Here is a 17,067-nt window from a genome sequence, read left to right as displayed (position 1 = left end):
GCTTCTGCTGAAGACTGAATGGTTTGGTTTCTATATTCTTTTATTCATTACATTTTGATTGAATTAGATTGCTTTGTTAATCGTATTCTTTCTACTCTCCCATATATCTATCTATATAATCTAAAAATGTGGGAAGGTGACACATGGGTTTGTCTAAAACACCCTTCATTATTTGTATTATTTATAAAAATAAAAATATAACTATAGCGACAGACATGATATCGTCGCTAATAATATATTAGCCACGATAATTAACTGTTAATTCATACAAAGTCGTCGCTAATAACTTTTAGCATTGCTATTAATACATTCCATTAATTCATACAAAGTTATCGCTAATAATTTTTAGTGACAAAAAAAACCATCATTAATACTTTTAATAATAAGAGACTCATCCATTCTAATCCGTCACTAATATGTTTAACGACAATCTAACTATCACTTAATCTATAAATAATTTTAATTTCTAAATATTATTATAATTAATATAAATTAAAATTTTAATTTTATAGTAATTCTAGTTATACCAAAAATCCAATTATAATTTATAATTTAGTAATTTTATAATCTCAATCTTTTTAGTATTATTAATTCATTAAAAGTTATTTAATTTACTATAATGAAATTAATAAAAAAAAAAAAACTTGAACAAGGAATCTTATTTCCTCTTAAGTTATTTTTTCAATTGATATATATATATATATATATATATATATATATATATATATATATATATATATATGATTTAGAAAGAGGGAAGAATATAGGATAAACCAAAATACTCTTAACATAATTATAAAATTACCATTGAAAAATAACTATTAAATTAAATAAAAAAATTTTTCATTTATGTTAACAGATGTAAAATTCTAATTTTATTAAATGACAATTATTTTTTTTATTACAAATTTATAGCTTTTTAAAAAAAATATTAGTCATTAATAAGTTTCAACTAAATGTTAAAATCAATAGTTCAATTCAAGTTTTACAACTAGTTTATTGATTACAAATTTTCTAAAATAATTATTCATACTGTTAAAAATATAGCTTTAACCAAATTTAAAAATTTTTTATATATAAATGATTTTTCATTTATTTGTTTTCATTAAAATGAAAAATAAAATATTTTTATATTCTAATCAGCTCTAATAACTTTAAAATAATTTTTATTGAAAAACTAATAAAATTATTGAAATTTCATTTGAATTTTGAGTAATTTGAGAAAATAGAATAAAACTAACATTAGTTTTCCAATTTTAATAAAAGTAACCAAATTAAAAAATTAAATAAAACTGGAAAAAGTGCTTAGAGTTTTTCTCATTAATTAAGCCTATTTTCATATAAATTTTGATTTCATTACGTCAATAAAATATTCTTATTTATAAATTTATTAAAAATTAAAAAATATTATTCATAAAAATTATTTAGATTTTATTTGAATAAGTAATCACTTAAATATAAATAAATTTTTATTTTTTTATCAAAATATGATAAAATATCATAATATCAATTTTAAATTATCATTCCTTTCAAATTTTCATCTATTTAAATAAATTTTATATTATTATATTATTATTCAAATGTATAAGTATTTAAAATTAAATTAAAAAATAAAATTAATATATAATATATAATTATAAAAATATATTTATAAATTTTATACTTTAAGTTTTCATCAATATGCTTATGATATACACTTTTTTTGTTATAAATATTTTGATTTATTAAGTTTTTTAATTTACAATAATAATAATAACAATAATAATAATAATAATAATAATAATAATAATAATAATAATAATAAAATCCATTCAAATATTAATCAAACTTTACACTTATAATTTTGTAGTCTTGTATTCTTTTGTATAAACTTGTATTTATATAATTGTGTTTCAATGCCTCTTAGGTTATAAGAGGCATTGAAACACAATTATAACTAGCATAATCACATTAATTTGATATTATGACAATGAAATATTAAATTTAATTGGTCATTGGAAATTAAAATATAATGATATATTATATTATATATAAAAAAAATTACATACAAAATAATTATATTATGAGTACATATAACTAGTATAAATAACATGCAACCTACGTTTAAAAAACTTTGGATTTATATAAATATGTGAAGAGGGAAACATTTGGTTTGACAAAAATATCCATATTAATATTGACAATAAAGGATTATTTTATTTTTTAAAAATATTAATTTATTTAATTAATACAATAAAGCATTAATTAAGAAAAAAAAAGGCAAATATATTATCCTAACTTGATTAGAATATAAATCCTTAACTAAATTGAATTCTATTTAATAACTAATTTTTTATATATAGGTAATGAAAAAAATTTGTAAATGACATTAATTAATTAATTAATTAATTAATTAATTAATTAATTAATTAATATGTGAATCCAACTAATAATTTTATTAATACAAACCCACAATTTCCTTTTTTTTTTTTTAACCACGGACATAATGTTAGACAGTCACTGACTATACCTGGTTGGTCTGATGAAGCCTGCTTTTAATAGCTTCATAATTTTTTTTTTTTTTTTTTTTTTTTTTACTTGCAGGATTATCTCCCTTAACATTCTCCTAAGTGCCTGGTGGAAAGGTCTATACTCAAGTTTGATCGTTAACTTGTACTCCACTAAACTTCTCTGAAAACCTGGCATCTCATGATAATCCCAAGCAAACCAATCTTTGTATTCATGAAGCAATGAGATTATTTCTTATTTTAAGTCCTTCCTTAACAAAGAATTTATTAAGTTACCTATGGTTTCTTAACCGAGCCATCCTACGCACCAGTTAGTGTGCCATCAAGCTTTGTACATGTTGCGTCTAGGTCCTGAAATTACAGTTCTCCCCATCCCCCCTCCTCTGGTTCTTCTTCATATATGACTTCAACCCTTTGACCTCCAAGGTTTCCTCTATCTCCATTCTGTCAAGAGGTTACTGCATTTGTACTTTGGATATGGAAGCTATAGCTACTGCCAACTCTTCCTGAGTATGTTTGCTATTCATCATGGAGCTCCTCAATTATAGGCTTCTCCATTGACCATTGAAGGCATGATTGCAAGTGACTTTTCAACTTTCTCTATTAGCTCTTTTGGGTCCTCGTTCTACTTTTTTCTGTAGGCAAAGTAAAGTTGGAAGCTATTGTGGTCTTAGATACACCACATGACTTTCTTCAGTAGAGTTGTGGGCTAGTGCCCCCTGAGTCTTCTAGTATGACTTTTGAGGAATTGGATAAGGCTCATGTCTGCTTCTTAGTACTGGGCCTCGACTGCTTCTAAATGAGCCATAAACGGCTTAGCATCTACCCACATTCCAAAATAGTAAAAACTGGTGAAAAGAGGAGGGAATACATCAATCTGCAAGCATCTAATGAGCATACAATAATAAAAAAAAAAAAAAGTAGCAATGGAGGACTTACTCCCTACGACTGCGTCTATTGGTAAAACACTAAGTGTTTTGGACACCATTCTAGTAAAAGCTAATACTGAGACATCAGTTGTGATCAAATCCTCCTATCTTTTCCAAGGCTAGCAGCATCCTGAATGGCATTATATTTATTGCCAACCCATTATCAATCAACACCCCATAGGTAAGCCAGCTATTAAGATGAGCCGTGATATGCAAAGGTCGCAGGGGCTTGGTCATCCTTTCAGATGGTTAATCAATTATGACATTCTTTGGCTCCCCTGGTTTGGTACATTGTATTGTGACTCCATTACATACTTCAGCTTCCAAGGGAGCTGCTAGCTCCTTATCAGGATCTTCTGGCTCTTCAGGTACCTCTACTGCTACTTTCTGAAAAGCAATAAGTAATAGCAAACAAGTAACACCACAATCAACTAGTAGTTTCTTACTTCCCTTTCCTTGATCTGGTATATCATCTGAACTTCATATTGATTATGAGTCCTCTATTGCCTTTTTATTAAATTTTCTTTTTTATAAAGGCTATTTTTTTTAACCTCTTCTTGTATTCTTTTTGTAGCCCTCAGCCTTTATAGCTTCTCTTTTGTGTACGGGTTAGTGGCTGCAAGAATTTGAGATGACGCACCACTTGCCATTTTTTGCTTGGTTCTACTAGTGCTATGAACCTGGGCTAACTCCTCTAGAATTTCACTGCTAGTTCTGTAGGGGTGGTAGGTGCAAGATTTTTTTATCTTTTGATGAAAGCAATTTGGGTGGTAACTAGCTCTCCTATTGACTCTCCTACTGGTAACCTGGTATCTGTTGGAATCTCGATAGCTATCACTTGACGACCTCTTAGATGGTGGGTCAAATTGAAGACTCCTTTTGGCTGAACCCTTAGTAACCCTTGGAAGAGTTTCATAGGCTGAATACATGTGAGGGGGACCTTTAGATTGCTTGATTATCTCAATTTAAACCTACAATCTCTTAATTCATTAATAACACCTCAAAGGTCTATACTGGCTGTGTTGAAAAAGTCACAAGAGGAAATGTGTCTTTATCAATTAGCATTACTTCTTTCTTCTCAGGGAACTTTAAAGCAAACTTGTTGATGCGATCCTGGATCACTCCCTTAAAAGCCTAGCAACTATTAGTGTTGTGATTCCAAGAATCATGGTACGTACAGTAATCTCTCACCTTTATCTCCTCTTTGGTTAGAAGCTTGTGATTAATAAGGAGATTAACGAACTTCTCTTTCAGTAAAAAGTCAAATATTTCCTTTTTTTGCTGGTGTTGAAGGCATACTGAAGATATATATTTGAAGTCGATTATCGTCCTTTAAGAAGTCATTTTGATTAGGACACCTAAAGCATAACACACACAAGTACCAGTGGTTACCAATTTAGCCACAATAAGTTCATGATTATTTACCTCATAGTAGTAGGATCCCATAACTGTTTTTTTTTTTATGTGAGACTTTCATAAGTAGCTCCTCGTACTCAACTACCTTGGTAACAAGTTCATAGAAGTCCCTAAACTCCATCTCCTAGAACTTCTTCCTCAGTTTGATGTCCAATCCCTATTGAGCCATTTTCACATCCTTGGTCTCTGGTAAAAACACCTTACATTTGTTCCTCATTTCTTGAATGGAGCAATAAAAGCATTAGCTGATTCCCCACCTCTCTGAGTCATCCTTGACAACTCAACAACCCATACTTCTAGCTTAACTCTAAAAAACAGAGTATGGAATAACCTTTCATCTCTTACCAATAATACACATAATTTCTCAATAGGGTAGAATACCAAGTGAAAGCAGTACCAGTGAGAGAGTTTGGAAAAAGCCTCAGCTTGTAACTAGCAAAGTTCTAAAATTCTAATAAAAATATTTTAAGAGATCAGGAGAGAGTCCTTTCCTGAATCCTTTTAATCAAAATTCTAATATTCTAACATACACCCTCATTTATCTAAATGTTGAGGTACATAATGTGTGAGCCGAGAGTCCTCCTCATTCATTATGAACCTTTAGAGACCAAATAATACCTCTTTAGAATTAAAGTCCTAATTCGAAGAGGGGGAAATTTGATAAAATATTTAACAAATTAAATAACACCAATTCACTATAGGGTCATCCCATATGCATGTATTCTTAGAAAACCCAAAATGGTGAGATATTAGACGTTCCTTTTATCAATAACAAGGATCAACATCATAACTCCAACCCCAAAATTATTAAGAGCACATCGTTAAATTTGCTTATGCTCGTTGAGGGACGAGGTGGGGTGCCTAACACCTTCCCCACCCATGAACGGACTCCGAACCTAGAATCTCTGATTTGGAAGTGGTCTTTCAAATTTTTATTTTCAGTAATGGTTTCCTTTAATTTCCCTTAAAATTAAAGTGGCAACTCCTCATTTTTTCCACTTCGGTGAGAATCGTTAGGAGATCATAAAACCCTTGCGACAACTTAGCAACTCCACTAGGGAAGTATCCAAAATAACCCTGGTTTAGAAGTCCAAAGAGCAAATTTAATCCTATGCTCTTATAAATTAAAATTGATAATTATGGGGGTTAACTTATAGAATCAAAAGTTTTAATATTTTGATTATTACTATTCTTTCTAACCGTTTTATTTGTTTTGATTATTTGATTTATTGCAGTAACCCTCGTCTAAATTCTCTTGAATAAGGAAGAGGTAAATGTGTCCCTTCACACACCAATCACCTACACAATGTCCTCACACACTTTAGCCCTATACCCAGGCTCTCTTACCCTTTAGGAAGTAGGAGGGAGTCATATAGTGGTACCCGTGGATTTTACCCTGTTAGTATTCATGAAGACTTCTGCTCAGATTGAAACTTATTTCACTTATTGTGATACCTGTGAATTTTTACCGTTAGTATCATAATGGTGAAATGAGGCTCTACTGTTTACAGTAGGGACAATTTGGGGACCTGTGGCTTTAGCAAATTAGACCTTGAGCTAAACCATCACATTAGTCGAAATCTAGAGTAAACCATTCTTGAGGGTAGGACCATCCAATTAGATAGCACCAACCTGGTGTTATGGCTCCCCTATTTTATGACAAAAAGGGACGTACTTGCTTTCACCTTACTCTGTTTATATCTTTTAACTTTTCTTAAATAATATGAGGGTAATTTTGAATCGTACTGCCAAAATAGTCTAAACACCTTCCTACTTTGATAGGTGTATAGATATTGTCACACAAGCAGTATAATTCAAAATTACCTGAATTTATTCTGCTGACTTATTTTCTCTATAGATATTATAAATTTGTGTCTGTGAAGGGTAAGGAAAACTTTAAAATGGCATCTTCGAGTTAGTCAGCCGAAAAGGTTTCAAAACATAAACGGAATGCTCAACAAAGAGCCAAATCAACCCATGACTCGAAATCTTTACAGACTGGCGAAATAGAAGCAGAAACCCTTCCATTGCCCCCATTTGATCCTAGTAAAATTGAGATCAGAACAACCGGTCTCGATGATTTATTAAATAGTTGGAAATCATTGCCCAATCATGCCCAGGCGCAGTTCGAGGAAAAGTATGGGAAGATTGCCTCTTTGATACGGGTTAGAGCACAAACTCCAGCACTAAAGGCCATGTTATCTACTTGGAATCCCAATTATAGAGTATTTTCTTTTAATAATGTTGATACAACACCCACGGTAGAGGAATATCAGACGCTGCTAGAGATCCCTTATGTAGCCCAGAATCGCATTTATCTCCATCTTGATCATAGACAGACATGGAAATGGTCCACGCACATAATAGGAGTCCCAGTAGAGGAGGCAAAAGTAAAAGAAACTATTAAGGAAAACTCGCATGGGTGGCCTTGGATTTACATTAAGAAACATTTGGACCAGCATATTTAGGGTAAAAGATGGGACAAGGCTTTGTCAGCTCTAGCTCTGGGAATTTATGGACTGGTCTTGTTCCCCAGACCTCTGGGAATTACAACTCATAACGTCACGAAATTGTTTTGGGCAGTGGAAAAGTAGAATGTCAATCCAATACCTGCCGTCCTTGCTGAAACCTTCTTGACTCTGACATATTGCTGGCAACAGGGTAGGGGAATTATTAAATGTTGCTTCCAGTTGCTGTATCTTTGGATCCTCAGCCATATCTATCCACTAGAAACTAAGGGTTTAACCTATTACTCTGATCAGCCTATTATTGAAAAGATGGCGAAGTTAACAATAAGTCCAAATAATGAACAACAATGGCAAGAGCAGATTCTAAGCTTTAGTAGTTAAAATTAATGCTGGAGAAAGTTATGGACTATGGGCCAACCCATTTTGATCAGTACAAGAGATCATCATTTTGTACCATTGGTACGACTAACCGGATGCACGAGTTATATCCCTACTGTGGTAATGAGGCAATTTGGCTTGACTCAATTCATTCCCAATATTGAAGGATTCTGTCAAACTCATTTCTATCATGAACTCGGTAGAGAGGATGAACTGAAAGCTTTGCGCAAATCCTGGGAAAAGGTAATCTTGATGGAACGGTCACCTAAAGGGCTGAGTACAACAGAAGAGTATCCCCTATGGAGAAACAGGAGGGACAAGGAGTATCAATTCTCCAAACTGACAGGGTCTGGAGGTAGCATATCTCACCAAGAAGTCCTTTTGGAAGAAGTTTATACCGGATTGGTTAGTCCTCTTTAGAGTTCGACCACTGAGAACCAGCAACTGGAGAAATGCATAAAACAGTTAGAAGATCAATAGCAAATGTTGAAGAAGTAGGTAAAAAGGCTTAGAGAGGAGGTAACGGCAGGAGAGACGGAATATGAGGGACAGAAAGCCCAATGGGAAAAAGAGAAAGCCTCGCTCCAAAGTATAGTAAAAGAGATAGAGATACAAAATGATGAATTATAAGAAAGATTGGAATATCATGAGAGACTGGTGGAAGAATACAAGCAAGAGAACAAGAGGAGGAAGCTTGAGCTTAAGGATCAGGCACAATTAATCAATGATATCTCGAAGGAGTGTGCCAAGGAAAGAAAGGAAAAAGACAGACAAGCCACCCTTTATCAAGAACTGCGAGGAAATGTCGACCGGTTAGAAAAGATGATAGCACAAGGGAAACAAGAACTGCTGCCAGAATCCAAATATGATTTAAAGACATTCAACCCGATGAAACAAGAAGCAAGATTATATGAGTATCTCAAAAGATGTCATTGTATTCTAAGGAGCCTTATTGAGCCTAGCCAATAGCATAATACTATGTATGCTTTACGAATAATAGAACCGTGTTTTGGAACCTTAAAATTTATGAATGAATAGTGTAACTCCCATAGGATTTATCCTCATTAGAGCTATGCGAAAAGACGTATGCTCCATATGAACAAGTATCATAGCCACGCATACGCCCCGTCATTCACAGTTGAACTATCGAATGATGCCATTGATGTAATTCACCTTCGGTAGACACCATTTCAGCAATTACTTGCTGCAGTATCCTTTGATCAGCCAAGACTTTGGTCACAATAAAATTATTTGTAGAAATAAAACTGATAATACATTTTCTCTACAAGAAACCAATATTGCTCCCAACAAAGCAAATCTGATTCAGCAACCAGTTGTACCAAGAAGAGTTTACTTAATAAGATCCCGAACAAAAAGGATAATGGAAGTGCAAGAATAAGTGCAGAACTTACAGGGGCAAGTTTCAGAATTAAAAGAACAGATCTCAGAGCTAATGAAAATGATGAGAGAAATGTCCCAAAGCAAAGAAACCACCCGGTCGGTACCAGAACCAAATTTACCAATAATTCTCCCACTTACAATAACAATTGATTCTCATGCCTAAAAGCTTTATGATAAAACCTCAACTTCTTTCACCTTCCAAACTCCCATCCCTGACCCAACAATCACCTTCAATCCAACATTCCCAAGCAGTGAATTACCTGTCCCCTACCACCAGGCCGCCCCGAATATAGAATTTCATCCTTCAGCACCGATCCCTTCAATTTACCCTACAACTAATCTTCCAAATGGCGGAATAGCTTATGTAACAGGGGGAGAAAATAGAGAGAAAGAGAATGAGAAGTTGTCTGCTCTAGAGGAAAGACTAAGAGCTATTGAAGAGCTAAATATGTATGGCTCAATTGACGTGTCTTCACTGAGATTAGTACCAGATGTAGTGGTACTACCAAAATTTAAAGTCCCAGAATTCGACAAATACAGCGGAAGCTCCAACCCTCGCATCCATTTAGCCATATACATAGCCAAGATTTTCGCTTACAGAAGATGACAGACTCTTAGTACACTTCTTTTATGAAAGCCTCACAGGGGTAGCCTTGTGTTGGTGCATATAATTAGATAGGAGTATATTACGCTCATGGAAGGATTTAGCGGTAACTTTCCTCAAACAATATAAATTCAATTGTGATGTCGCCCTCACGCAGAGAGACCTCCAAAACCAGGTGTAGACAGAAAGGGAGAGCTTTAAGGAGTATGCCCAAAGATGGAGAGAAAAGGCAACTGAGGTTTCTCCTCCTGTAACAGACAATGAACTTTGTTCTTTGTTCATTGAGACTCTGAAGGCCCCATATTTCAACTTGATGATTAGGAACACTTTCAATAGCTTTTCTGATATTATCCAGATGGGGGAAAGGATTGAAGCAAATCTCAGGTTGGGGAGGTTACAAGAAGTAGTAGGGGAGAGTTTTGCAAAAAAGACTACTAATTTTGGGGAAAAAAAAGGAAGGGGATGTGCACTCCATTTCTAAGCAGAATCATTCACCACCACAAAATAATTTTCACCCATACCCTCTAGCCCAAAGCCCATACCCTCTGGCCCAAAACCCAATAGTAATAAGTATTCCTCCTCCATTCCCAAATTATCTGCGCCCACAATATCCTCCCTAAGCTGCTTATAATCCTAGACCACCTGACCAACCTGCTCCATTCAAACCACTTGCTCCTCAACCTAGTCCAAGACCATCAAGGAATCCTGATCTTCCATTACCGCTCCCACTTAGTGAAATTTACTGTTACTTGTTGGGTATCAATTAGGTAGTGCCCATCCCACTAGACCCCGTCCAGCCACCATATCCCAGGTGGTATGATCCAAGCGCCAGATGTGAATATCATGGCACGGCTGTGGGACATTCAACAGATAACTGTGGAGCACTATAAGGAAGGGTATAATCCCTGATTAGGAATGGGTGGTTGAAGATTAAAGGGAATGGCTCTGCTGCTAATGTCACTTCAAACCCATTACGCCATCATGATACGGGAAAAGGGAACGGTGTGAGTGTGATAGAATCCCTAGATGAGAACTTGATTATGGGAGTAAATCAATTGACCCTGTACTTTGATGAGATTCTCACAATGGCAATACAGGAAGGGTACATACATCCGCATGGACTTGACTCTAAAAATGATTGGTCGGGCCCAGAATGTCCTTATCATGATGGAGCAGCCAATCATAAGTTGCAAAACTGTGATGAATTCAAGGAGGAGATCCGAAGGATGATATTGCTTAGAATCTTGAGGTGTCAATTGAAGTCAAAAGAAGAAAAGGAAGTAAACACTATCATATATGGCGAAGACATCTCAAGATCCACTCCAAAAATGGTTTTTTCTGTTCCTACCACACCAACACCGCCAGCACCACCCCTGACAGTTGTACGAACCCCACCACAGCTGCCAGTTACCAATACTCATGCTGTGCCTTAGAATTATAATTTTCAAGTTTTTACACAAAGTGCATCTAGCAGTACTTTTACTCCTACCCTCAATCATACCTATACTCAACCCATCACCACTCCTAAACCATATTTTACCCCCTATGCTCACTTCAAAATGACCTATACGGGCCCTTCCAATGACACTGCTCTCCAATTCACATCAAAATCTGCCCTAACAAATTACTCACCCATACTAGATCAAGAAGTAGAATTTATTGCTAGAAGTGGGAGGTGTTATGGAACTGATGAAAAGAAAAGTAAAAGGAAAGCAAAGGCAAGAGAGTCACCCGTGAATGGAGAAAAGGTAAGGAAAGTAGTAGAGAAAGGAGAATCCAGTGAAAGGAAAGAGGAAGATGAACTGTTTTTGCAAATCATGAAGCAGAATGAGTATGATGTGATTGAACAATTAAAGAAGACACCTGCTCGAATCTCCTTGCTGTCATTAATATTGAGCTCGGAAGTGTATTGCTATGCCTTATAGAGGGTTCTAGACCAGGCCTTTGTAACCCCCGATATCACACCGGGGCAATTTAAGAAGATAGTTAGACAAATTCAGGCATCCAATTTCTTCACTTTCTCAGAAGACGAAATAGACCCGGCTGGCTTTAAGCATACTAAAGCTCTGCATGTGACAGTTAAGTGTAAAGGATGTATGGTTGCTAAAGTATTGATTGACAATGGCTCGGCGCTCAATGTCCTGCCTAATGCAACCCTGGCAAGACTCCCAGTAGACCTATCTGGGGTATGCCGAAGTGCCATGATTATGAGGGCATTTGATGGCACGAAGAGAGATGTATTAGGAGACATTGACTTGCCACTTCAAATTGGGGCATGTACTTTCGATGTTACATTCTAGGCAATGGATATTGAACCAGCATACACTATGCTATTAGGGAGGCCCTGGATCCATTCAGCAAATGCGGTGCCCTCAACTCTGCACTAGAGGATCAAATATGTCATGAATGGCAAAATCATAACGGTGAGAGGGGAAAAAGCTATGCTATTCACTAAACCGCAGTCAGTTCCTTATGTGGAAGCAACTGAACGATCCCTAGAGAGTTCATTCCAAGCATTGGAATTGCAAGGAACTACCCTGGGAGATGGGGGAGCTGTGGCCATGGTTGCAAAAGTGATGCTGAAACATGGCTATGAAGAGGGCAAGGGATTAGGTGCCACCCTATAAGGAATTATCGAACCCGTGTCAGCTACTCAGAGAAATGGTCGCTCCGGGTTGGGATATGATGAAGATGCCTTGACTGACGGAAGGTTTTGGATGAGGAACATACTCAGGGATCGGAGATTCGAAAAATCACTCGAAATGAGGAAAAACATTCCGAAAATCACAAATGTTTTTACCAGGCCAATCATTGAAAACTTAGAAAAAGAGGATGGAGAATCTACCTCAGGGTCATCTATCAATGTCTTGTACCTAGATCCCATGTCCGAAGTGTTGATCTCACTAACCACTTAGGGGCAAGAGCTTGACAATTTGGAAGCCGAGGATATCCCTATGCTTTATTTTGAGACCATTGACCAACCCAGCCATAATAATCCAATCAACCCTGAAATCCCTTATGTTAACTTTGAGAGTCCCATAATCGCCATCGACACAAGTGATTCTGAAGAAGAGCCTGTGAAAGAGTAGGGAGAAGCAGATGAACCCACTCTGGTACCCTGTGGAGATGAAATGAGTACCTTAAATTTGGGGACAAAGAAAAATAAAAAGGAACTCAGAATAGTGAATAATAAAGAATTAGAAGACATGATTCAATTGCTAAAGGAATTCATCGATGTATTCGCTTGGGGTTATGATGATATGCCAGGACTGAACCCTCAAATAGTCATGCATAAGATTCCTTTGATTCCTGAAACAGTCCCAGTTAAAGAAAAATTGAGAATGAACCCTGACACACTACTCAAGGTCAGGGATGAAGTTAAAAAGCAATACGATGCTGGATTCTTAGAAGTGGTAAAATACCCAGAATGGGTATGAAGAAGGATGGCAGGGTAAGGGTATGTGTTGACTACAGGGACCTCAATAAGGCGAGTTTGAAAGATGATTTCCCTCTCCCACATATAGATGTACTAGTGGATAATGCTACAGGGCTGGGGAGATGTTTATGTATTAACAGAGCCTCAGGGTATAATCAGATTTTGATGGACACTGACGATAAAGAGAAAACTACCTTTATCACCAAGTGGGGAGTCTTTTGCTACTGGGTGATGCCCTTTGGGCTAAAGAACGCAGGGGCTACCTACCAATGTGCCATGGTCACATTATTCCATGACATGAAGCACAAAGAAGTGGAAGTTTATGTGGATGACATGATCATTAAATCCAGAGGGACCGAAAGCCATGTACGGGTATTAAGAAAAGTATTCGAAAGGCTCATAAAGTATCAGCTGAAGCTGAACCTAGCTAAATGTAACACCCTCACTGTAGAAATTCCGTACATTCAACTTTCTGGTGACCAGTGTTGGTCCGGACAGCTAGAACGTCTAGAAAAATATTTAGACTAGAGTGAGGAGTCATAAATAACTCAAATAATAATAAGAAAAATTTAGAAAAAATTTTAAAAATAAAATACAACCAAGTTAAATGAGCCGGTGCCCTAGCGATGGGTAACCTAGTGGGAAGTTGCGATCTTCATAGCTAGAAGCCCTAAACCCAATGGAAAATTCGTGAAATAATTTTTGGGACTCCAGAGAAGAGTCGTTGAGGTTTCGATGGCATTAGAATGCCAAGAAAATGCTTAGAAAAATTTTTCGATCGGTACAGACGATTTTGGCTCGATAAGCCAAACGGAGGGCATTTTGGTCATTTCGTCTTCAGAGATGATTTTTGACCAACTTGTCGAGTTAAATAAATAATTTATATGATATAAAATGTGAATAAATATTGCTAAAAATTGAATTGAAAATAAGTAGAAAAGAAAAGAAAAGAAAATGGATAAAAATTTGAATTTTTACATCACATGATGTTATCAAACCACTTCCACCCAATCACCTTGCAACAAGCCACTAAAAACCAAATTAAAAAGAGATAAAATAAGGAAAATGGAAAACGAATTCTACACTTCACCTTTCTTCTTTGGCAGCCCATATCTCTCTCTCTCTTCCTCCATTGATCTTCATCCTCCAAGCTCCATTTTTCACTTAAAATCACCATGAAACCACTTGATTCCTTCATTAAATTTGATTCCTACACTTTGATTAACCCCTAGGCAGTAAAAAGAAGAGGAGACTTGAAAGTTTATCAAGTTGGGAATTCCATGAAACAAGGTTAGTGCCATCTCTCTCTCTCTCTCTCTTCTTGTTTTCATCTTAGGATACAAAAATCAACTAGAAATTGTGGAAAAAGAAGAAAAATATGCGTGATAGGACCATTTCAAATTTCGGCAGCCAAGAGAGTGTGAGGGTTTTGATGATTTACTTACAATTAAACTTGTGTATTGATGTCAATTGATGTATATATATGGATTGGAGTTGGGGTTTTTAGGAGTTGCACGAGATTGAGACTTTGATTAATTAGGGTTTGTGATGAATTGAGGGTTATTGTATTTTAATGTTAAGTGGAGTTTTAATGGTCAATTAGTGACCATTTGGCTGAGTATAATGAGGAATTGAAGTGAATTGAAACTTTGGAATGGAGGTTGGCCATGCTGCCTTGAGTGCCCTGCAGGTCTGGGTGTGAGTCCAGCAAGGTTGGACAGCTTTAACTTAAGTTGTGTAGGTTCAATTGGTGCAAGGCCAATTGGACATGAAATTAGACACATATTGGCACAAATTTGATGGAGGAACCCCATATAGAAACCAAACTTAGGATGCCCTAAAAATTGACCAAATCTGGGTAGCACCAATTCTGCTTGGGCAAAATGACCAAATGAACAGTGTTCATTCATTTGGTCATAACTCAGTGCAGAAAGGTCCAATTAACCTGAAATTTATATCAATGGAAAGCTTAGGCAAATTAGAACAACTTTCATATAGAACACAAACTCAAATTATGGACATAACTAAATGAAATTACTATCCAAAGTTGAATTACCAAATCTGGCAGAACCAAAAATTGCCCAGAAATTCTGGGTAAAGGCAATCCGACCAGTTATGGTGAAATAGCCATAACTTGAGCTAGAAAACTCCAAATGGGGTGTGATTCAAAAAGTGAAATGTAACTAGACACAATAAAGAACAACTTTGATTAAGAACACTTGGCCAAATTCTCACTGTAGAATGGCCTAATAGAACTGTGAACTCTAGCACTCAAAACTGAAATTTTTGATTTATTTTCCATTGGTTAGAAGTATGAATTGGCAACTAATGCCAACACTTTTGGGAACCAAAATGTGGCAAATCTATGTGATTAAAACTCATGTAACTATTATATATGAGAAAGTCAATATTTTGACTTAAATGATCAAATGAATAGTAACCTTACATGTTAAGTACAAATATTCAAGAAATAACTTTGTAATATGCCCTAGTAGGTCTAGTGTGATTGGTTTGGATAGGTTGGCATGCCAATAGAGTTCTGATTGCAGTACTGCGTATGGCTTCATGCAATTCTGTGATATAATAGCCTATGGCTATACTGATTATGATGTTATACTTGGCTTTATGCCTTATTGCTTTTATGGCTTATTAGCCATTCTGTCTGCACACAGGGAGACACATTGTGACCGATGGTGTGATGGCCTGAGGTACCTGATACCCAGTGCTAGTTTACCCATTTATCCAGTCCGATCAATTTGTATAGGTTACTTGGGCATGGAAAAGTGTCACACCCTACCCCTCCATAAGACATAACATGATTCCGTAGTATACCTAATGAATTACCAAACTTCGTCTACTGATAACCCATTAAATACACTACAAGGGATTTTAAACCTTTTCTTATTTCTTTTTACAGTGGTGAGCACTTTTGACAGGTGTTAATTTTTTTTTTTAACTGAAGTGAACCCAAATAACAAATATGAAGTATCAGTAATTTCTGTAAAAATTTTGGTAGAGTGCCATCTGTATTTTGAAAAAACAGTTCTTCAAAAACCTGTAAAAAGCACTTTCAATATATTTGTTCAATCCCAAACTCCAGTATGGCTCAACACAAATCAATTTTCTCAACATTTGTCAAACTCAATTCAACATCAATTTTCAATATTTCCAAAGATAGACTACAAAATGATTGAGTAGTTCAAAAGCTGAGATAAGAAATAAATATATTACAACTTTAGTTTACAACTGCTCAAAACTAAGTACAATATATACATACAGAGCACATACATTACAATAAAAATTACAAAAAGGTGGTATACTCAATATACCCGGCAAAATCCCAAAATGTAGCACAAGCAGCCTACTCTGCTGCTCTGTCTGTCTGTCTACCTGTGACAGCAATGGAAAAGCTATCGCTGAGCCAATGTCTCAGTGGTGCACAACATTAAGAAAATGCAATTTAAAACTATAAACCATAAATCATATAAACTGTGGATACTTAAAATCATAGTCAAATTCAAAAGACAGAGAATGTCATAAAGAATTAAACTCTATTTCACAATGTCTCAATGAATATCAATAAATCACACACACAGCTTAATTATGATTTCATAGTCTAATTCGTCCCAAAAGCCAATGGCTAGTGAGGAATAACATAGCTAGCTAGCAATTATATGAGTACTCATCCTATTCGTCCTCAACTGGCACACACCTCAACACTTCAGCCAAAGAGGGAATTCAAAGCCAATTCATCCCACTAGACAAGCTAGCGAAGAATTCAATTAAATATACATGATAGCTGTGATTTCAAACCATTTGCAATATTTTTCAAGCAATAAGTATCCATCAATTTCCATTCAAACAAATTTTCACAATTTAAGCAATAACATACAAATTGTCATAATTTATTTCAATTGAAAATTCAAAA

Source organism: Hevea brasiliensis, chromosome 11, assembly GCF_030052815.1.
Source record: "Hevea brasiliensis isolate MT/VB/25A 57/8 chromosome 11, ASM3005281v1, whole genome shotgun sequence".
NCBI classification, from domain to species: domain Eukaryota; kingdom Viridiplantae; phylum Streptophyta; class Magnoliopsida; order Malpighiales; family Euphorbiaceae; genus Hevea; species Hevea brasiliensis.
This window is presented reverse-complemented; position numbering follows the sequence as displayed.